Source organism: Pan troglodytes, chromosome 8 (genome assembly GCF_028858775.2).
Source record: "Pan troglodytes isolate AG18354 chromosome 8, NHGRI_mPanTro3-v2.0_pri, whole genome shotgun sequence".
Taxonomy (NCBI): domain Eukaryota; kingdom Metazoa; phylum Chordata; class Mammalia; order Primates; family Hominidae; genus Pan; species Pan troglodytes.
In genome coordinates, this window is record NC_072406.2 from 102,870,405 (window position 1) to 102,893,777 (window position 23,373).

The window sequence follows — 23,373 nt, forward strand, 5'->3', positions numbered from 1 at the left end:
GTTATGCAGAGGAGATAAATGAGACAATTTTTTAGTTGGGGAGAATAAAGGGATGTAAAGGAGAGTAAGATTTCTCTACTTCCCTCTAACTGACAAGTGTTGACACCAGCAGACTGATAGATGTGTATGCATATATATATATATATGTGTGTGTGTGTGTGTGTGTGTGTGTGTATATACACACACACTATATAAATGTGTACATATACACAAATGTATATATATACACACAATGTATATATAGACACACAATGTGTGTCTATATATGTACACAATATATGCAATAGCTAGAGCAATAGCTGAAACAACTATAAAAAAGATGCGCTCAAGAACACTATAGGTAAATCAAAACTGAATGGAACACACAGGAAGGCAAAAAAAAAAAAAACCAAAAAATGAAAAAGAACAAATAGAAAACAAAAATTTCTCAAAAAACACAATTATAGGCACACGGTGGCTAAAACCCATACTCTGGAGCCAGTATGCCTGTGTTAAATTCCTGGCTCCAACACACTGGGCAAGTTGCCTAACCTCCCTATGCCTCAGTTACTTTATATGTAAATTGGACATAACAATATTCACTGCACAGGGTTTGATGAAATTTTAATATGTTAATATTTACAACAGTGCCTACCACATGGTAAATATTATATCTATATTCTCCAATTAAATAAAATAATTAAATTGATTCCTTAACTAGAGACAAGAAAACATTTAACTGTTCCTCTTTTTTGCCCTTTTAAATTACACTGTGACAAACCTTCTTTTACATTAGGCTTACTCCATATTTCTGATGATTTTTACAATGACAAGCCCTCTGAAATATGTTTTGATGTTTATGTGCAGCCCCACTCTTTTTTCCTAGGCAGAATAAACTTCACAGACTTTTATAAGAGGTTGTTTCGACACAGAACTTAATAACTAAAATAATTGGAGTTTTCACCAAATTTATTTTGCCGGCACACAAAATAGAGAGTGGAAGTTTTTGTGGTATGTCATGTAAAGGTGTCCTAATTGTTTGTGACTTCATATATCACTACAAACTCTCCAGGATGGCATAGTATATTGGTTAAGAATATGAGCTTTGAAATTCAATCACCTGGGTTCAAATTCCAGCTCTATTCTTTATAAGCTGTACAGTCTTGAGCATGTTGCTTAACCTCTTCATGTTTCAGTTTCTTCATCTATAAAAAGGAAGAAATAATAGTATCTACTTCACAGGGGTGTTATAAGGATAAAATGAGTTAATCCACCTAAAATACTCAGAAGAGTCCCTGCCATTAAGCCAAAAAGAAAGACTAAGTGAAATCCCCTTTAGGTAGCCTAACTTCATCCTGAAAACATGCAGATAAGAAAATGATTATGAATCTCAATGCAAAATGCTGAAGAAAAGAGGAAAAATCCCTACCTCTCTCATTATGTAGCAACGTTAGCTACCAAGAGTGTTATAATAGAGCTCTGGGTTATGTATTATCACCATCTGTAGCCTGCTAAGCATTCCCTTCCCAATAAATCATCTCTTAAGGATGACTGAAAATTCACAAGTAATTTTGCATAAATAATTTTTTTGCATCTGAGCCAATTCTACCCGCGTGCCCATGTGGGAGCTTGGAACATTTCTTTGATGACAAACAGATTGGCCTGGGAAATAAGGGAATCTGAAAGGCTCAGTGCGTGATTTGTAATCTTCGCAACTTTTGGTTAAAAGGAACTCCGTGACTAAAGGAGTTTATTCTTAGGTTCCTGTAGCTGTAAATCAAAATACAAGATCATGCTTTAGGAGATATTGTTTGCTGTGTTTTTAAATGGAGTTTAAAATAAACTGTTAAGATCTCTCTTAAACTCTGGGCTTAGAGTATATTCTATTTTGGGATATTATTACTCAGTATATAAACAAGCTGTACCAAGATAAACTGTACAAGATTTCATAATTCCTTGCTACTCAAGAATAGCAGCTGGTTGCTGCAAAAATTTCAGTTTCCTCCCTATCTTTAGTTTCTCTTTTCCTTATCTATAATGGCTGATTTCACTGTGGAATCCAGACATGGGACAGACTATAAAAACTACGAATTAATCTATCCATTTTATTCAAACCTTGCCACAAGATATTCAAGACCCAAAGGAATTTTCCTGTGAAGGTCAAATTTTATGCGTCATAGAAAGTAGAGAAAATGTTTGGGATTGATACACCTTTCCCCAACTCATACCTAAATAGTATATTGGCAATATATCTCAGATTTCCTATCACAGTTCCAATGTTAAAATATCTGGCCTATTCTTAGCTCAAACGTCAAGTTATTCTAGAAACTCTGATAGCTGAGCATTCTTGTTACATTATTAAGTTATCTTATAAGATGAGCCATGTGCCCTCATTTAAGGAGTGAAAAATAACAAGACCATGAGACTAGCAAGCTCCTCTATTTTCTAACTTCTGAGTATGTTCTGCTCATTCTCAGAGCTCAAAGTTTGAGTCTGGATTCTATAACTTGAAGAACTTGATGGGTGTTCCAAAGAAAGCCTCAGAAGAGAGGCCTCTTAAGATTTCTTAAAAACTTCTTCCCTAGTGTTCTTTGGATGCCTCATAGATTTAAAGTAGAATTCATGGAAACAAAAAGACTCTCCTTGAAGACTCAGCTGGGGACTCTCCATATTGAAACCTGTTCTCATAGAGAATAAGTTCAAGGGAACAAGGCAAGGTAATTGAAGTAGACCAAAGAGGCACTCCAGCCTCTATAGCCTTAACAGTGTGGACTCTGGAGTCAGACAGCATGGGTTTGAGTTTATCTCTACAACTTATTAGCTGTGTGATCTTAGGTAAGTCATAATCCTCTTTGGTGGTAAAAATAATGTCATCTTCATAGGATTACTGAGGATTAAATGAACTAAAACACTAACAATACTGCTTCTAAAGTAGCATTTTCTATTTATATATTCTTGTTATTGAGGCTGTTATTAATATTATGTCCACATTGAGAGAAGTAGACAATGGATGTTTGGAAAATAACTACTAAAACACATTAAGTGCCTACAATTTACTCATACTATGCTAAGCACTCACTATTCAAGGACATAAAAACATATGTATAAATGGGAACAAGAGACAAATCCCCCATGCAGAATAATTCCAAATAATTTAGGTAGATACTTTGCCTTCGAGGAAGTAGAACACATCTCCTTACTGCTTGAATATAAACTGTATAAAGTGATTTCCTTCCAAAGAATAGAGTATGGAAGTGGGTGGGGAGCAAGTAACTACAATGAAAAAATCTGACAAACAGTAACTTAGCTAGCTGTCTGAGGTCACCACCAACAGCATGAAATCATGTTAACTGTATAAACTCAAACCCCAGTCAACTCATGAGGAAAACAGACAAATCCCCAATCCTCGAAACTGTCAAGGCATCAAAATCAAAAAAAGCCTGAGAAATTATCACAGCAAAGAGAAGCCAAAGAAGATATGACAACTAAATGCTATGTGGTAGATTCTGGAACAACCACCACAAAAAAAAAGACATAAGGTAAAAACTAAAGAAACATGAAAAAAATATGGATTTTAGTTAATAATAATATATCAGTATTGGTTCATTGATTGTAGCAAATGTACCATACTAATGTAAGATATTAATAATAAGATGAGCTGGGTGCAGGATATATGGGAACTCACTTATGGTATATTTGTAATTTTTCTGTACATCTAAAATAGCTCCAAAAAGTAAAGTTTATTTTAGAAAGAAAAAAAAAAGAGAAGAGCTTGGCTCACGAGGAACTCCCAATGTAATGTGGAAGATGAACAAGTAATTAAATTATAAATTGTAATGCAGTGCAGTGTATGTAACAACGGAAACATGTAAAATGTACAGAGCCTACAAAGAACACAGAGGGATTAACACTGTTGTTGTGGGTGGTAAAACAAGGCTTTATGAGAGAGGCATTGCCTGAGCTGCAGTTTTTAGGAATGAATCAGGAGGAAGGGAAGGCAAGCCTCCCAAACTGAAGGGATGCCTAGGTAAAGACTTGGAAATTATTGAACTGTTTGGTGTTGTCAGGGCACTACGTGTTAGGGAATGAAATGGCAAGATAGGAGACTAAAGAGGAGTGATGAATCAGATCAGAAGGGACCTGACCTGTAGCTAGACCAAGGACTGGACCCCTCTTAGACAGAAGGAAGTTGAGCCTTTCAAAGCTATTTTCAAACAGAGATCTGGAAGAGCTAAGCAGCAGGAAACACTGCTAACAGGAATCTCATTCCCTTTAAATTAAAATGCCTGTCATTCCTCACTGCCATAAATGACAGCTGGAACATACTGGACCTGACCTACTTTTGATTCCATATGTCTGCTAATGCCATTGGGCTCAATCTATTGCTGGGTAATAGGCTCTTGCTAGGGAAAGATTTATAACTGGAGAAAAAAACTTAACATTAGTCAGAAGGAATCTCCCGGAATGGACAGAACAAATATCAAAAGGACCCAGTCCTTTAGACTTGGCCTGGATGACCATGTGTGCCATTCACATAACTGTGCAGTCCATGTGAATCAGCACCAAGTCAGTGAGGGTGGAGAAGTGGCGGACATTCGGCTAGGGGAAAGGGGTGTAAATGCACTTTTACAATCAGCTAGAATTGACAGAAATGCCCTGGGAATTGGGCTCCAAACTGAACACAAACCAGCCACCCAGAAAGGCTATTAAGAATACAATTCTCTTCCATCATGCAGAAATACAAGCATACTATCACATTAAGAACAGTAGGGTGGGTCAAGGATTTGATTGTGCAGATTGAAATACCAGTTAGTAAAATAAATGCAGATAAGAATTTGTCCAATCAACACTTTTAGTTATCAGAATGATGCAGACAGACAGGGTTGTTAGATGTCCCACAATGCCTGGGACAGTCCTATCCAACAAACAATTGTCTTGCATTCCATATGCCTTTTTCCCACCTAATTTTTTATTGTAATAAAATACACATAACATAAAAATTTACTATATTAACCATTTTTTATTATACTTTAAGTTCTAGGGTACATGTGCACAGTGTGCAGTTTTGATACATAGGTGTACTTGTGCCATGTTGGTTTGCTGCACCCATCAACTCGTCATTTACATTAGGTATTTCTCCTAATGCTATCCCTCCCCCAGCCCCTCACCCACTGACAGGCCCTGGTGTGTGATGTTCTCCACCCTGTGTCCAAGTGTTCTCATTGTTCAATTCCCACCTATGAGTGAGAACATGTGGTATTTGGTTTTCTGTCTTTGTGATAGTTTGCTGAAAATGATGGTTTCCATCTTCATCCACGTCCCTGCAAAGGACATGAACTCATCCATTTTTATGGCTGCATAGGATTCCATGGCGTATATGTGCCACACTTTCTTAATTCAGTCTATCATTGATGGACATTTGGGTTGGTTCCAAGTCTTCGCTATTGTGAATAGTGCTGCAATAAACATACGTGTGCATGTGTCTTTATAGTAGCATGATTTATAAACCTTTGGGTATATACCCAGTAATGGAATTGCTGGGTCAAATGGTATTTCTAGTTCTAGATCCTTGAGGAATCACCACACAGTCTTCCACAATGATTGAACTAATTTACACTTCCACCAACAGTGTAAAAGCATTCCTGTTTCTCCACATCCTTTCCAGCATCTGTTGTTTCCTGACATTTTAATGATCGCCATTCTAACTGGTATGAGATGGTTTTGATTTGCATTTCTCTGATGATCAGTGATGACGAGCATTTTTTCATGTGTCTGCTGGCTGCATAGATGTCTTCTTTTGAGAAGTGTCTGTTCATATCCTTTGCCCACTTTTTGATGGAGTTGTTTTTTTTTCTTGTAAATTTGTTGAGGTCTGTGTAGATTCTGGATATTAGCCCTTTGTCAGATGAGTAGATTGCAAAAATTTTCTCCTATTCTGTAGGTTGCCTGTTCACTCTGATGATAGTTTCTTTTGCTGTGCAGGAGCTCTTTAGTTTAACTAGATCCCATTTGTCAATTTTGGCTTTTGTTGCCATTGCTTTTGGTGTTTCAGTCATGAAGTCCTTGGCCATGCCTATGTCCTGAATGGTATTGCCTAGGTTTTCTTCTAGGGTTTTTACGGTTTTAGGTCTAACATTTAAGTCTTTAATCCATCTTGAACTAATTTTTGTATAAGTTGTAAAGAAGGGATCCAGTTTCAGCTTTCTACATATGGCTAGCCAGTTTTCCCAGCACCATTTATTTAATAGGGAATCCTTACCCCATTTCTTGTTTTTGTCAGGTTTGTCAAAGATTAGATGGTTGCAGATGTATGGTGTTATTTCTGTGGCCTCTGTTCTGTTCCATCGGTCTATATCTCTGTTTTGGTCCCAGTACCATGATGTTTTGGTTACTGTAGCCTTGTAGTATAGTTTGAAGTCAGGTAGCATGATGCCTCCAGCTTTGTTCTTTTTCCTTAGGATTGTCTTGGCAATGTGGGCTCTTTTTGGTTCCATATGAACTTTAAAATAGTTTTTTTCCAATTCTGTGAAGAAATTCATTGGTAGCTTGATGGGGATGGCATTGAATCTATAAATTACCTTGGGCAGTATGGCCATTTTCACGATATTGATTCTTCCTATCCATGAGCATGGAATGTTCTTCCATTTGTTTGTATCCTCTTTTATTTCATTGAGCAGTGGTTTGTAGTTCACTTTGAAGAGGTCCTTCACATCCCTTGTAAGTTGGATTCCTAGGTATTTTTTCTCTTTGTAGCAATTGTGAATGGGAGTTCACTCACGATTTGGCTGTTTTTCTGTTATTGGTGTGTAGAAATGCTTGTGATTTTTGCCCACTGATTTTGTATCCTGAGACTTTGCTGAAGTTGCTTATCAGCTTAAGGAGATTTGGGGCTAAGATGATGGGGTTTTCTAAATATACAATCATGTCATCTGCAAACAAGGACAATTTAACTTCCTCTTTTCCTAATTGAATACCCTTTATTTCTTTCTCTTGCCTGATTGCCCCGGCCAGAACTTCCAATAGTATGTTGAATAGGAGTGGTGAGAGAGGGCATTCTTGTCTTGTGCCAGTTTTCAAAGGGAATGCTTCCAGTTTTTGCCCATTAAGTATGATATTGGCTGTGGGTTTGTCATAAATAGCTCTTATTATTTTGAGATACGTTCCATCAATACCTAATTTATTGAGACTTTTTAGCATGAAGGACTGTTGAATTTTGTTGAAGGCCTTTTCTGCATCTATTGAGATAATCATGTGGTTTTTGTCTTTGGTTCTGTTTATATGATGGATTACATTTATCGATTTGCATATGTTGAACCAGCCTTGCATCCCAGGGATGAAGCTGACTTGATCGTGGTGGATAAGCTCTTTGATGTGCTGCTGGATTCAGTCTGCCAGTATTTTATTGAGGATTTTTGCATCAATGTTCATCAGGGATATTGGCCTAAAATTCTCCTTTTTTGTTGTGTCTCTGCCAGGCTTTGGTATCAGGACGATGCTGGCCTCATAAAATGAGTTAGGGAGGATTCCCTCTTTTTCTATTGATTGGAATAGTTTTGGAAGGAAGGGTACCAGCTCCTTTTTGTACCTCTGGTAAAATTCGCCTGTGAATCCATCTGGTCCTGGACTTTTTTTGGTTGGTAAGCTATTAATTATTGCCTCAATTTCAGAACCTGTTATTGGTCTATTCAGAGATTCAGCTTCTTCCTGGTTTAGTCTTGGGAGGGTGTATGTGTCCAGGAATTTATTTATTTCTTCTAGATTTTCTAGTTTAGTTGCATAGAGGTGTTTATAGTATTCTCTGATGGTAGTTTGTATTTCTGTGGGATTCGTGGTGATATCGTCTTTATCATTTTTTATTGTCTATTTGATTGTTGTCTCTTTTCTTCTTTATTAGTCTTGCTAGTGGTCTATCAATTTTGTTGATCTTTTCAAAAAAACAGCTCCTGGATTCATTGATTCTTTGAAGGGTTTTTTGTGTCTCTATCTCTTTCATTTCTGCTCTGATCTTAGTTATTTCTTGCCTTCTGCTAGCTTTTGAATGTGTTTGCTCTTGCTTCTCTAGTTCTTTTAATTGTGATATTAGGCTGTCGATTTTAGACCTTTCCTGCTTTCTCTTGTGGGCATTTAGTGCTATAAATTACCCTCTACACACTGGTTTAAATATGTCCCAGAGATTCTGGTATGTTGTGTCTTTGTTCTCATTGGTTTCAAAGAACATCTTCATTTCTGCCTTCATTTTATTATTTACCCAGTAGCCATTCAGGAGCAGGTTGTTCAGTTTCCATGTAATTGTGTGGTTTTGAGTGATTTTCTTAATACTGAGTTCTAATTTGATTGTACTGTGGTATGAGAGACAGTTTGTTGTGATTTCTGTTCTTTTACATTTGCTGAGGAGTGCTTTACTTCCAATTATGTGGTCAATTTTAGAATAAGTGCGACGTGGTGCTGAGAAGAATGTATGATCTGTCAATTTGGGGGTGGAGAGTTCTGTAGATGTATATTAGGTCTGCTTGGTGCAGAGCTGAATTCAAGTCCTGGATATCCTTGTTAACCTTCTGTCTCATTGATCTGTCTAATATTGACAGTGGGGTGTTAAAGTCTCCCATTATTATTGTGTAGGAGTCTAAGTCTCTTTGTAGATCTCCAAGGACTTGCTTTATGAATCTGGGTGTTCCTGTATTGGGTGCATGTATATTTAGAATAGTTAGTTCTTTTTGTTGAATTTATCCCTTTACCATTATGTAATGACTTTCTTTGTCTCTCTTTTTTTTATTTATTATTATTATACTTTGAGTTTTGGGTACATGTGCACAATGTGCAGGTTAGTTACATATGTATACATGTGCCATGCTGGTGTGCTGCACCCACTAACTCGTCATCTAGCGTTAGGTATATCTCCCAATGCTATCCCTCCCCCCTCCCCCCACCCCACAACAGTCCCCAGAGTGTGATGTTCCCCTTCCTGTGTCCATGTGTTCTCATTGTTCAATTCCCACCTATGAGTGAGAATATGCGGTGTTTGGTTTTTTGGTCTTGCGATAGTTTACTGAGAATGATGATTTCCAGTTTCATCCATGTCCCTACAAAGGACATGAACTCATCATTTTTTATGGCTGCATAGTATTCCATGGTGTATATGTGCCACATTTTCTTAATCCAGTCTATCATTGTTGGACATTTGGGTTGGTTCCAAGTCTTTGCTATTGTGAATAGTGCCGCAATAAACATACGTGTGCATGTGTCTTTATAGCAGCATGATTTATAGTCCTTTGGGTATATACCCAGTAATGGGATGGCTGGGTCAAATGGTATTTCTAGTTCTAGATCCCTGAGGAATCACCACGCTGACTTCTCTTTTGATCTTTGTTGGTTTAAAGTATGTTTTTCAGAGACTAGGATTGTAAACCCTGCTTTTTTTTGCTTTCCATTTGCTTGGTAGATCTTCCTCCATCCCTTTATTTTGAGCCTATGTGTGTCTCTGCATGTGAGATGGGTCTCCTGAATACAGCACACTGATGGGTCTTGACTCTTATCCAATTTGCCAGTCTGTGTCTTTTAACTGGGCCATTTAGCCCACTTACATTTAAGGTTAATATTGTTATGTGCGAATTTGATCCTGTCATTATGATGTTAGCTGGTTATTTTGCCCGTTAATTGATACAGTTTCTTCATAGCATCGATGGTGTTTACAATTTGGCATGTTTTTGCGGTGGCTGGTACCAGATTATATCTTAACCATTTTTAAGTACACAGTTCAGTGGCATTAAGCACATTCATATTGTTGGGCAACCGTTACCACTATCCATCTTTAGATCTCTTTTTATCTCACAAAATTGAAACTTTATACTAATTAAATGATAGCCTCTCATTCTACTCTCCTCCCAGCCCATGGCAACTACCATTCTACTTTCTGTCTCTATAATTTTGAGTTCTCTACGTACTTCATATGGGTAGTATCATACCATATTTATCTTTTTGTGACTGGCTTATTTCACTTAGCATAAAATCCTAACAGTTCATCCATGTTGTAACATGTGTCGGAATTGTCTTCCTGTATTTATAAGACAAAATGATAATCCATTGTATTATATACAACATTTTGCTTTTCTATTCATCCGTTGATGGATGATTGGGTTGCTTCTATATTTTAGCTATTGCAAATAATGATGCTAAGCTACTGTGTTTGTGTGTTAGTTTTTCACCAAAAAAAAGTTTAAAAAGAAAAAAAATAAAAATAGGATAAGCTTTAAAAATAAGGATAAAAAGAAAGAAAATATTTTTGCACAGCTGTACAATATGTTTTTGTTTTAAGCTGTGCTATTATAAGAAGTCAAAAAGTTTTTTAAAAATTAAAAGTTTATAAAGAAAAAAGGTACAGTAAGCTAAGGTTAATTTATTATTGAAGAAAGAAAAATATTTTATACAATTTTAGTGTATCTAAGTGTACAGTGTTTATAAAGTCTACAGTAGTGTATAGTAATGTGCTAGGCCTTCACATTCACTCATCACTCACTCATTCACTCACCCAGAGCAATTTCCAGTCCTGCAAGCTCCATTCATGGTAAGGCCTACACAGAGTCAAGATTATTAGTATCACTGTCTTCTACTTCTGCATCTTGTCCTACTGGAAGGTCTCCAGGGACAGTAATAGAAATGGAGCTGTCATCTCCTGTGTTATCATGCTGGAAAGCCTTCTAATTTTTAATTATTTAACTTTTTTTGAGACAGGGTTTTGCTGTGACACTCAGGCTGGAGCGCAGTTGCACAATCATGATAGCAATGCCTTGTTTTGGAATACCTCTTGAAGGAACTACTTGAGGCTATTTTACAGTTAACTATAATAATGATAAGTATAGCACAGTATATACTAATCAATAGGAATTTTTCAGCTCCATTGTAATCTTATAGGATCACCATAATATGCAGTTTGTCATTGACCAAAATGTCATTATGCAGCACATGACTGTATTTAATTTATATATGCACAACCACTAGTTGTTTATATACAAAAGTACACAAAAGTTAACTATTTGTATATCAAACCAAATATTCTTTATTACATGATTAACATAAAATGAATATAAAATATCCAGGAAAATACCTTTAGAAAGAGCACAAGTTTTATCTTATGATGGTTCTTAAAACATGGTAGCAAGAACTTGGTTCTTCAGTTCTGCTACTAATTAACTCTATGAAGTCTGTAAGACACAGTAAGGTTTTTAATAAGCTAAAGGATCAGAAAAACCTAGATTTTTAAATTATGGTGTAGCAGGGCATTGATTTGCACAATGCTACAATACAACTGAGATTTGCAATAACAACAAACAAATCAGATCTACTTTTCCCAGGTCTGATTTCATCTTTATGAGGCTCCCATTTCTACCAGTGTTGGAAAAAATACTTAAATTTGACAATTTAAGGTAAGTAAGTCTCAGATTTTTAAAAGCGTCCTTCAGACAAAGAGATGATTGTGACACCCCCATGAATAAGAGTGGTCTATCCATAGAGAAGAAAGAAGATCATGATTTAAGGGACGTGAGAGGACTGCAGCATTTTGCTAAGACAGATGTAAGGATGCGTGGGCCTAGTGGGCTAGAAGTGGCTCCGTGTGTCAGTCAGTGAAGACAGTGAGGTAGAAGGGGGGACTTGACTCCAGAGGTGGGAATTCGAATACTGGACCAGATTGAGGACTAGCTAATACAGGACCAGGGTAGAAGCAGTTCTACATTAGACACGCCCACCGGTGTGCTGTGTTGGTTCACCATTGCCATAGCAACACCAAGAAGTTACCATCCCTTTCCATGGCAACTATCCCATGGCCTGGAAGTTTCCACTTGTATCCTAGAAATTTCTGCATGAACTGCCCTTTAATTTGCATATAATTAAAAGTGGGTATAAATATGTCAGCAGAACTGCTTCTGAGCTGCCACTCTGGACACACTGCCTGTATGGTAGCCCTGCTCCAAAAGGAGCAGTACCACTGCTACTGCTGTACACTACCACTTCAATATAAGTTGCTGTCTAAAACCTAAATAAATAAAAAGCCTCTTTCAATGTAACAAAATATTTTGAATAGTCAATTCAAAGTTCTAACTCCTCAAGAGAAGTTTTGCCCCTTTTCCCCAGTTTCAAAATTCTCTACATTCCCTTCTTATTTACAGGATAGTATCTGAATAGAGGAGAAATTAACACACATCCTTGCCTTAGTAGGGCTAGACTATCCAGTCTACCTGTTTTTCTTACCTCACATTTCTAGAATGCAAGTGCAGTTGGTACAGGCAAGCTCTTAGGCACCCTCTACTGGTGTCTGCAGAGATCCAGCTAATGTTGATGTTTGCTCCTAAATCTTCTAGATAGAGTGGTCAAAAGAGTTCAGGAAATAAATGCCCAGGAAAACACAAGAGAGACTATCTTCAGCCATGATGATCAGAAAACTACACCCATGATGTCAATGGCCATCTGTAGGTAGATGACTCACCATGTTTTATCTCCAGTCCAGGTGATTCCTTGAGCATATGCAGCCAAATACTACTTCACATTTCCTTTATGGTGTCTAAAAGACACCCGAAATTGAGTATATTCTGCTAAATTTATAATCTTAGTCCCCCTAAACTGTGTTTCTTCTGGTGTTCCTTAAATCAATAAGTGAATCTACCATACACCCAGCTATTCAAACTAGAAATTTAGAGTTCATCCTTAAAAGTTCCTCTCCCTCAGCCTGTCTATATAATTAATCACATCCTATTACTTCAACCTTCTAAATACCTCACAAATATGCTCCTTCTCTCTCTCTCTGCTGCCACCAACCTAATTCAACCACCATTGTCTCTTCAACTGGTTTACCTACATCCACTCTGGCTTTCTTCCAATCCATTCTTTCCACCTCAGCCAGAGAGATGTTTGTTAAGTGAACACAATGCCATCAACACACACACACACACAGACACACACACACACACACCCCTCTTAACACTCTTAGTTGGCTTCCTGTAACTCTAAAGTAAAGACCAAAATCTTTAAGTGTCTCTCAGAGTCCTGTGTCATCGAGTCTCCACTTGCCTTGCGGCTTCCCCTCACACACTCTCCCTTATTTTCTGAGCTCTGGCAACACTAATCTGATTTCAGTCTGTTAATCTGAAGACTTCCTTCTGACACAGGGGCTTGCCATATGCTAGTTTCTCTGTTTTAAAGGCTCCTCTCCCAACTTAATTCTCCTTTGCTTGGCTAATAGAAACTCTTCCTTCTGATCTCACCTTATCACCATTTCCTTGGGAAGACTTTTCTAATCTTGCTAACAATCTAAAATCCTCTTATCATATGTACTTCTTGGTTTTTACATTACATGTGTATATGTGATTTTTTTTTTACTAATGGATAGCTTTCTCACTACATTATAAACTGAATGAGAGCAGAAACTATGTTTTTGTTTGCCATTTTATGGGTGGCACTCAGAACAATGCATGGCACATAATAAGGTGACATATATGTATAAGTGTGCATATATACATATATACACATATATACATACATATATACACACAAATATGTATACATATATACACACATATATACATATATATACACACATATATAAACACACTTACATATATTCATTGAAAACATAATGAATATAATTCACCCAGAAATTATTTGGAGATTATATTTTTAAAATGCAGGTATTGATGTTTGTTGTGTTAACCCTCAATAAAATAAGTTATTTAAGGCCAGGCACAGTGGCTCACTCCTGTAATCCCAACACTTTGGGAGGCAGATCACCTGAGGTAAGGAGTTCGAGACCAGCCTGGCCAACATGGTGAAACCTCATCTCTACTAAAAATACAAAAATTAGTCGGGCCTGGTGGTGGACGCATGTAGTCCCAACTACTCGGGAGGTTAAGGCAGAGAATCGCTTGAACCTGGGAGGCAGAGATTGCAGTGAGCTGAGATCGCACCACTGCACTCCACCCTGGGTGACTGAGTGAGACTCCATCTCAATAAAAAGAAAAAAAAACCAGAAATGATATTCAGATGAGAGAATTTGATTTCAGTCTATACCACTTATTAGCCAAGAAAACGTCAGATAATCATTTAAATCAGCAGCAGCATTGTTATGCTAATACCTGTTTTCAATCACAATGCTGCAGATAAACTGTCAAGTATTATATAAATGTAAGGCATTATGATTTATCAGCAAAATTTAAAAGCTTTTTCTATAAAAGCCACAAAAAATACATAAAACATGACTAAAGCTAGGACAAAAAGGCTTACAGTTTTCCTCACAAACTTTAATTTTATATTAGTGTATTAGGGTTCTCTAAAAAGAGAACCAATAGAATATATAGAAGGTAGATATAGGAGAGGTGATTTATTAGGGGAATTGGCTCTCAAAATTATGGAGGCTAAGAAGTCCCATGATAGACCATCTACAAGCTAGAGAACCAGGGAAGCTAGTAATATGGCCCCATCAAGTCCAAAGGCATAAGAACAAGGGAAGCCCATGGTGTAACCCTCAGTCTAAGGCTCAAGGCCCAAGAACCTGGGAGCCACTGGTGTAAGTCCCAGAGTCCAAAGGCCAAAGAACCTGGAGTTCTGATATCCTAGGATGGCAAAAGAAGGGTGTCTCAGTTCCAGAAGAGAAAGAGAGTGCAAACTCACCTTTCCACTGCCTTTTTGTTCTATGTGGAACCCTGGCTGATTAGATGGTCCCCACCCATATTGAGTGAAGTGGCTTTTCCTTACTCAGTCCATTGATTCAAATGCCAGTCTCTTCCAGAAACACACTCACAGATACACCCAGAAATAATGCTTTACCAGATATCTGGGTCTCTCTTAATCCCGTCAAACTGACACCTAAAATTAACCACCACAATGCCAAACCCAGTCAACTTGCCACCCATTTGCATCTTCTTAAACCACATTGAGTCTCCAAATAAAGATAATAACAAGGTCATAGTTCAATCTAACAAGATACAACTAACCTGTATACTACCAAAAATGCACTTATCCCTTCTCCAGAAGAGGAAGTGAAGTCCCTGAGTGATGTTTACTCTTCTCCTAATATCCCATAACTTAAGTACTGTGATGCAAAATTAATAATACTTAAATACTGATATGAACTCATTACATCTTATGTTACATGATAAAAGAATAAGAAAGGAACAAAATCAAAGATATTTGCTTGATATATGTATATATAGGCACAAACATATTTTAACAGAATAAGGAGGAAATACTCATGGCAATTACAGCCTGTTTTTTTAATTGCTCATGTGGTCACTACTTGTATTTATAACAACCTTCTACTACTGATTCTATATTCCCTTTGCCTTCAGCAAGCACCTCAGCTGGTGCTTTTTATATGGCGGGGTTACCCAAACCTTCATTCCTGAAAGGTGTGGGTCATTCATTGACCTATTTAGATTGGGTTATCGTGGTTTCATTGACCGTAGTCACAGGAGATGGTAATACTAAGAGAAACCCTAAGGGATCTCTTGTATTGCAGACATACTCTTCCTTACCTCCATTATGGAGTAGTAGTCCAATTCCCTCTTGGTATTCTGGATCAATTACCCCAGCCAACACCATAACTCCCCTCCATATCCTGTTGACTCAGAGGCATCAGAAGCCCAATATAGCCAGGTGGCAATCTTAACTGCCAATTCAATGGAATCATTGTGTCTCCCGGTGGAAGTTCTACTTCCTCTAGAATTAAGACCTCTAGTCCAGCAGAGCATACTTACTGAAACAGGAATCAAAAATGTTGCTAGGGGGTCACTAGGGGTAATGGTGACTGGTGCCACTCCCATTTCCACCCCGTGATTCCTGGACCCATGAATCCTGGCTATAGGAGAAACAGTATCATATATTAGACACTGATTCAGAGTTTTTACAGCCTCTGAACAACATTGCCCCAGCTCAGCAAAGTATTATCATCAAGCTGGCACTGTAACAGTCTTCAAAAAACCATCCCATTGTCTTATTAAACCAGCTACTTTAGGATAATGGAAAACTTGCTAAGATCAGGGAATTCCATGAGCACGAACCCATTGCCATGCTTCTTTGCCTGTGAAGTGAGTTTCCAGGTCAGAAGTGATGCTGCTCTGTGGAGTACCATGATGCTGAACAAGGTATGTTTAAGTTCATTAATGATAGTTCTGTAAGTTCATGAATGGCATTTTGTAAGTTCATGAATGGTAGTTTTGGTAGAAGCATTGCATATGCATGGAAGGCATATCCAGAGTGTCTATTCTAATAAAGAAAAACACAGCCCTTTCTATGATGGAGGTAGTTCAGTGTAATCAAGCTGCAACCAGGTAGCCATGTTATCACCCTGGGGAATGGTTTCATAGTGGGGGCTCAATGTTGATCTCAGCTGCCGGCAGATTGGGTACTCAGAAGTTGCTAGAGCCAGGCCAGCCTTTGTGGTGGAAGTCCACCTTGCTGAGCTCATTAAAAGCTTCAGTCTCTGCCACCATGGCCACTTTGTTCATGAGCTCACTGGGCAATAATGGAGAGTAGATGGGGAAGGAGGCTGACTGGTATTGACAAAATGGGTCATTCTATCTACTGGATTATTAAAGTCCTCCTCTTCTGAAGCTACCCTTTGGGGAGCATTCATCTAAGACAGAAATATGTTCATATGCTTTGCCTATTCGGAGAGGTATATCCACATACATCTTTCACATATTTCTTTGTCACCAATTTTCCAATTATGTTCCTTCCAAATCTCTATCATGCCAAACCATTGGCTACAGTCCATAAATGAGAATATAATAACGTATCTGGCCATTTTTCCTTCCAACAAAGTGCAAAAGCTGGTGGACTTACCAAAGATCTGCCCACTGGGAAGATTTCCCTTCACCACTGTCTTTCAGGGATGTCCCAGAAAGGAGGGGATAGTGCTGCAGCTGTCCGCTTTTGGATTGTACCTGCATATCGTGCAGAATCATCTGTAAACCAGGCCCTAGTCTTCTCTTCCTCTCTCAACTTATCATAAGGTACTCTCCATGAGGCCACAGGTGTAGGCTAGGAGAGAGAAGGTCTTGTAGCAGAACAAACCATCAGCATTTGGGGCCACTTCCTTATTTAACTTACTTGTAACTTCATGACCTGTTCAGGCTGGATCATGTACATACTACTTCCATTTGACGATGGTGCTGCTGTGCATGTCCAACTTTATGACTTGATGAGTCACAGAACACCAAAATAGCTCAGGTCATAGGGTAACTTGGTGGCCCATGGTCAAGTGTTCAGTTTCTACTAAGGCCCAGTAGCAGACCAAGAGCTATCTCTCAAAAGGAAAATAGTTATCTATGGATAAAGGCAGGACATTGCTTCAAACTCCTAAAGACCCACAGTGTTATCCACCTATGGGGGCCTGTCAACTGCATCCCTACCTGCCTCTGACACTTCAAGCACCACTGGATCTCATGAATGACATGGTTCAAGTGGCAGAGAAGCCACAGTAACCTAAACCTGCTGCAGATTCTCCCCTTGTTCTGGGACCCACTCAAATTTAGCAGCTTTTTAGGTCAATTGGTAAGTGGGCCAGAGTAGTGCACCCAAATGAGCAATGTGTTGCCTCTCAAATCCAAATTGGTTCACTAGGTATTGTGTCTCTTTCTTGGTTGTAAAACAGGCCAGATGCAACAACTGTCCTTCACCTTAAAAGGGATATTTTGACATGATCCACACCACTGGACCCCTAGAAATTTTACGGAGAGAACAGGCCCCTGAATTTTAGTCAGATTTTTCATGGCCTGACATGCAAATATCTTCCCAATAAATCTAAAGTTGTTGTTATTTCTCACTCACCAAGCCTAATTAGCATAATATTGTCAATGTAATGGACCAGTGTGATATGCTGTAAAAGGGAAAGGTGATCAAGGTCCCTACAAACTAAATTATGACATAGTGCTGGAGAGTTAATATACTCCTGAAGTAGGAAAGTGAAGGTATATTACTGGCCCTGCCAGCTGAAAGAAAACTGCTTCTAGCAAGCCTTCTAAACAGGGATGGAGTAAAAGGCATTTGATAGTTGGTTCCAAAATTGTGGTGTAGATACAAGCTGGCCTCTCTCCCCTACCCCAGAGGACAAAAAACAAATATACTACGATTATCACCAGTGATATTTCAGAACTCAAATATGAGCCAGAGACAGGTATCAGACCACAGTGAACTGAAAAAAATTCTGAGCAGACTGTAAGAGAATGAGCCTTTCATATCTGCAATGCCCCTCTCCCCAATCTGCCTAGCACCAAATGCCCAGGAAATTTCTCTCTGACTCACATTTTCTACACTGGAAAAGGTGAGATCAAGGAGGACAACTAGTTTGCCCACCATCTTGGGATCCCTGGCAGGATATCTGTCTCTGTCTCAAACTGCAAGACGAATCAGGAGGGCCTGAAGGGAGAAATATCTCTGAGGACAGCCAAAGACAAAGGTTGGAGGTGAAATTACCATTCCCAGTTCTGGAATCTGAAACAACCATTCCCAGTTCTGGAATCTCTGCTCTGTAACAGCCAAAGGAGATGCCATATCACAGTGGCTGCTCAGGAGCACCACCTGTGGGTGGTTCACTCCACAATCCCCCTGGGCACAAACCCTTAGCCAGTGTTCCCTCACTACCAGGATATCCCCTGTGGGATATTCCCCATTCAGGATGGGCACCACTCTGATTGCTTACTAGAACCAAGGCAAACCAGGGTTTAAGGCATCATTTAGTGCTAAAAAGGGGGCAGTGACCTAGAAGGGGAAAAAAATCAACAGCTAAATTACGAAGAATCTCTAAGCAAACCCATCCAATAAAAACCAAAAAGAGCCAGACAGAGAAGACTGAAATAAATAGTTAATCCTTCCATGCAATGTTATACATGTACATCCACAGGGAACAACAGCAAAAATGGGAGCCATTGACCAAACAAACAAAGCAAGGAACCAGTGACTGACCCTAATGAGATGGGATATGTGAACTCTTGGACCAATAATTCAAAACAGCAATTTTATGGAAATTTAGTAATCTCAAAGGTAAGACAGAAAAGTAATTCAGAAATTTATTGTCAGAGAAATTTAACAGAGATTGAAATAATTTTTTAAATGAAACAGAAATCTCATAACTGAGAAATACATTTGCTAAACTACAGAAGTCATTATAGGTATACCAGTAACAGAATGGATCAAACAGAGGAAAGAATCAGTGAGCTCAAAGACAAGCTATTTAAAAACACATAGTCAGAGGAGAAAAACAGAAAACAGAATGAAAAGAAATGAAGGTCGCCTATTAGATATAGAAAATTACCTCAAAAAAAGAAATTTAATTATTTGCATTCAAGAGGAAATAGAGCAAGAGCAAGGGTAGAAAGATTATTCAAAGAAATAACAATAGAAAACTTTTCAAAACTTGAGAAAGAGATAAATATCCAGGTACAGAAAGGTGAGAACACCAAACAGATTCAACCCAAATAAGGCTATCCCAAGGCATATAATAATTAAATTCTCAAAGGTCAAGGACAAAGAGAAGGTTCTAAAAGCAAAAAGAAAAGAAAAGAACCAAGCATCATGTAAAGGAGCTCCAATTTTTCTGGCAACAGACTGCTCAATGGAAATGATACAGGCCTGGAGAAAATAGAATGACATTTTCAAAGTACTGAAAGAAAAAAAAACTGCCATTCAGGAATACTATATCCAGCAAGTTATTTTTTAACTATGAAGAAAGAATAAAATCTTTCTCAGACAAACAAAAGCTGAGAGAATTTACCACCACCAGATCTATCTTACAAGAAATGATAAAGACAGTTCTTCAATCTAAAAGTAACAGTCACTACCATGTACAAGGAAAACATTTGAAGGTAGGAAAACATTTGAAGGTAGAAAACCCACCAGTAAATTAAGTACATGAAAAGCCCAAGACATTCTAATACCATAATTGTGATGTGCAATCCACTAATAACTCCATGAAGCCAAAAAAGACAAATTTATCAAAAACAACAATAGCTACTGCAACTTGTTAAGAAATAAGCAATATAAAAATTTGTAAATTGAAACAACATAAAGTCAAGATGTGGAGGGAATGAAGTTTAAAAACAAAAGAAAAATTCTATACTTTGTTTGTTTTTATTCTTTCCTTTGTGATCTAAGATAAGTTGTCATATCTTTAAAATAATTTGTTAGACCAAATGGATATAATACTTATTTACAGAACATTTCATCCAGCAGCTGCGGAATACACATTCTTTTCCTCAGCCCGTGGATTACTCTCAAGGATAGATTATATATTAGGTCACAAAAGAAGTCTTAAAACTTTCAAAAAATTGAAATAATGTCAAGCATGTTCTCTGACTACAATGGAATAAAACTAGAAATTAATAAAAGAGGAATTTTGGAAACTATACAAATACATGAAAATTAAACAACATGCTCCTGAATGGCCAATAGGTCAATGAAGAAATTAAGAAGGAAATTGAAAAATTTCTTGAAACAAATGATAATGGGAACACTGCATAACAAAACCTATGGAATACAGCAAAAGTAGTACTAAGAGGGAAGAATATAGCTATAAATGCCAACATCAAAAAAGGGAAAAAAAACTTCAAATAAACAATCTAACGATTCAACTTAAAAAACCAAGACAGCAAGAACCAAACCCAAAATTAAAAGAAAATAAGTACTAAAGATCAGAGCAGAAATAAATGAAATTGAAATAAAAAAATACAAAAGATCAATGAAACAAAAAGTGGGTTTCTTGAAAAGTTAAAACTGACAAACCTTTAGCCAGATCAAAAAAAAAAGAGAAGAGACATATAAAATCAGAAACGAAAAAGGAGACATTACAACTGATACTACAGAAATTCAAAGGATTGTTAGTGGCTTCTGTAACCAACTATTTGCCGATAAACTGGAATAAAGAGAAGAAATAGACAAATTCCTAGACATATATGTATTAGTCCATTCTCACACTGCTATAAAGAAATAACTGAGACTGGGTAATTTATAAAGAAATGAGAATTAATTGGCTCATGGCTCCACAGGCTGTATAGGAAGCATGTCTAGGGAGGCCTAAGGAAACTTTCAATCATAGCAGAAGGAAAAGCAAGCACATCTTACCTGGATGAAGCAGGAAGAAAAGAGAGAATGGGGAGGTGCTACACACTTTTAAACAACTTGATCTCATGAGAACTCTCTCACTATCACTAGAACAACAAGGGAGAAATCCACCCCCATGATCCAATCACCTCCCATCAGGACCCTCCCCCAACATTGGAAATTACAATTTGACATGAGATTTGGGTGGGGACACAAATCTAAAACATATCACATACACCTACCAAGACTGAACCAGAAAGAAGTCCAAAGCCTGAACAGACCAATAACAGGTAACAAGATCAATGCCATAATAAAAAGTCTCCTGGTAAAGAAAATCCCAGGAACCAATGGCTCGCTGTTGAATTTTACCAAATATTAAATTGATTGAGTACCAATTCTACTCAAACTGTTCCTGAAAATAGAAGAGGAGGGAATACTCCCAAATGCATTCTACATGGCTGGTATCAGCCTGATGCCAAAAACAGAAAAAGACACAGTAAAAAAAAAAAAAAAGAAAACTGTAGGCTGATATCTCTGATGAACGTTGATGCAAAAAATCCTCAAAATGCTAGCAAACTGAATTCAACAATACATTAAATATATCATTCATCATGACCAAGTGGGATTTATCCCTAGCATATAAGAATGGTTCAACATATACAAATCAATCAATATGATACATCATATCAACAGAATGAAGGCTAAAAGCCATATGATCATTTAAGTTGATGCTGAAAAAGCATTTGATAAAATTCAACATTTTCAGGATAAAAATCCTTAAAAAACTGGGGATAGAAGGAACTTACCTCAACATAATAAAAGCCATATGCCACATATTCTTAGCTAGTATCATGCTGAATGGTGAAAAACTAAAAGCCTTTCCTCTAAGACCTGGAACATGACAATGATGTCCACTGTCAACACTGTTATTCCACGTAGTACTGGAGGTCCTAGCTAGAGCAGTAAGACAAGAGAAAGATATAAAGAACATCCACATTGGAAAGAAAGAAGTCAAATCATCCTTGTGTGTGGATAATATGATCTTATATTTGGAAAAACCTAAAGACTACACAGGAAAACTATTAGAACTGATCAACAAATTCAGTAAAGTTGCAGGATACAAAATCAACAACAAAAATCAGTAGCATTTCTATATGTCAAAAGTGAATAATCAGAAAAGGAAATCAAAAAGTAATCTCACTTACAACAGCCACATATAAAATTAAATGCCTAGGAATTAACTTAACCAAAGAAGTGAAAGATCTCTGTAATGATAACTATAACACACTGATAGAGGAAAATGAAGAAGATACCAAAAAATGGAAAAATATTCCATGTTTATGGATTGGAAGAATCAATAGTGTTAAAAATGTTTGTACTACTCAAAGCAAACCATAGATTCGATGCAATCCCTATAAAGTGACATTCTTCACAGAAATAGAAAAAACTATCCTAAAATTTATATGGAACCACAAAAGACCCAGAATAGCCAAAGGTATCCTAAGCAAAAAGACCAAAACTGGAGTAATTACATTACCTGACTTCAAATTACACTACAGAGGTATAGTAACCAAAACACCATGGTTCTGGCATAAAAGCAGACATATAGACCAATGGAAGAGAATAGAGAACCCAGGAGATCTAGAACAAGACAATGATACCCACTTTCACCACTTTAATCTACGTAACACTGGAAGTCCTATCCAAAGAAATTAGACAAGACAAAAAATAAAGGGCATCCAAACTGGAAAGGAAGAAATCAAATTAGCCTTGTTTGCAGATAACATAATCATATACTTAGAAAAAGCTAAAGACTCCACCAAAACTTATACGTTATACATTAATTCAGTAAGGTTATAAGATCTAAAATCAACATGAAAAAGTCAGTAGCATTTATATATGACAAGAGTGAACAATCTGAAAAAAAAAATCAAGATATTAATCCCATTTGCAATAGTTACAAAGTCTATAAAGTATCTAGGAATCAATTTAGCCAAAAAAGTAAATAACTATAAAACAGTATTAAAAGAACTTAAAGAGGACACAAAATAATGAAAACATATTCGGTACTTATGGATTGGAAGAATTAATACTGTTAAAATAACAATACTCTCTGAAACAATTTACAGATTCAATGCAATCCGTATTAAAATACCAATCACATTCTTCTAAAAAACAGACCAAAAAATCCCAGAATTTATATAAAACCACAAAAGGCCCTGAATAGCTAAAGCAATCCTGAACAAAAGAACAAAACTGAAGGTATCACACTACCTAACTTCAAATATACTACAAAGCTATAGTAATCAAATC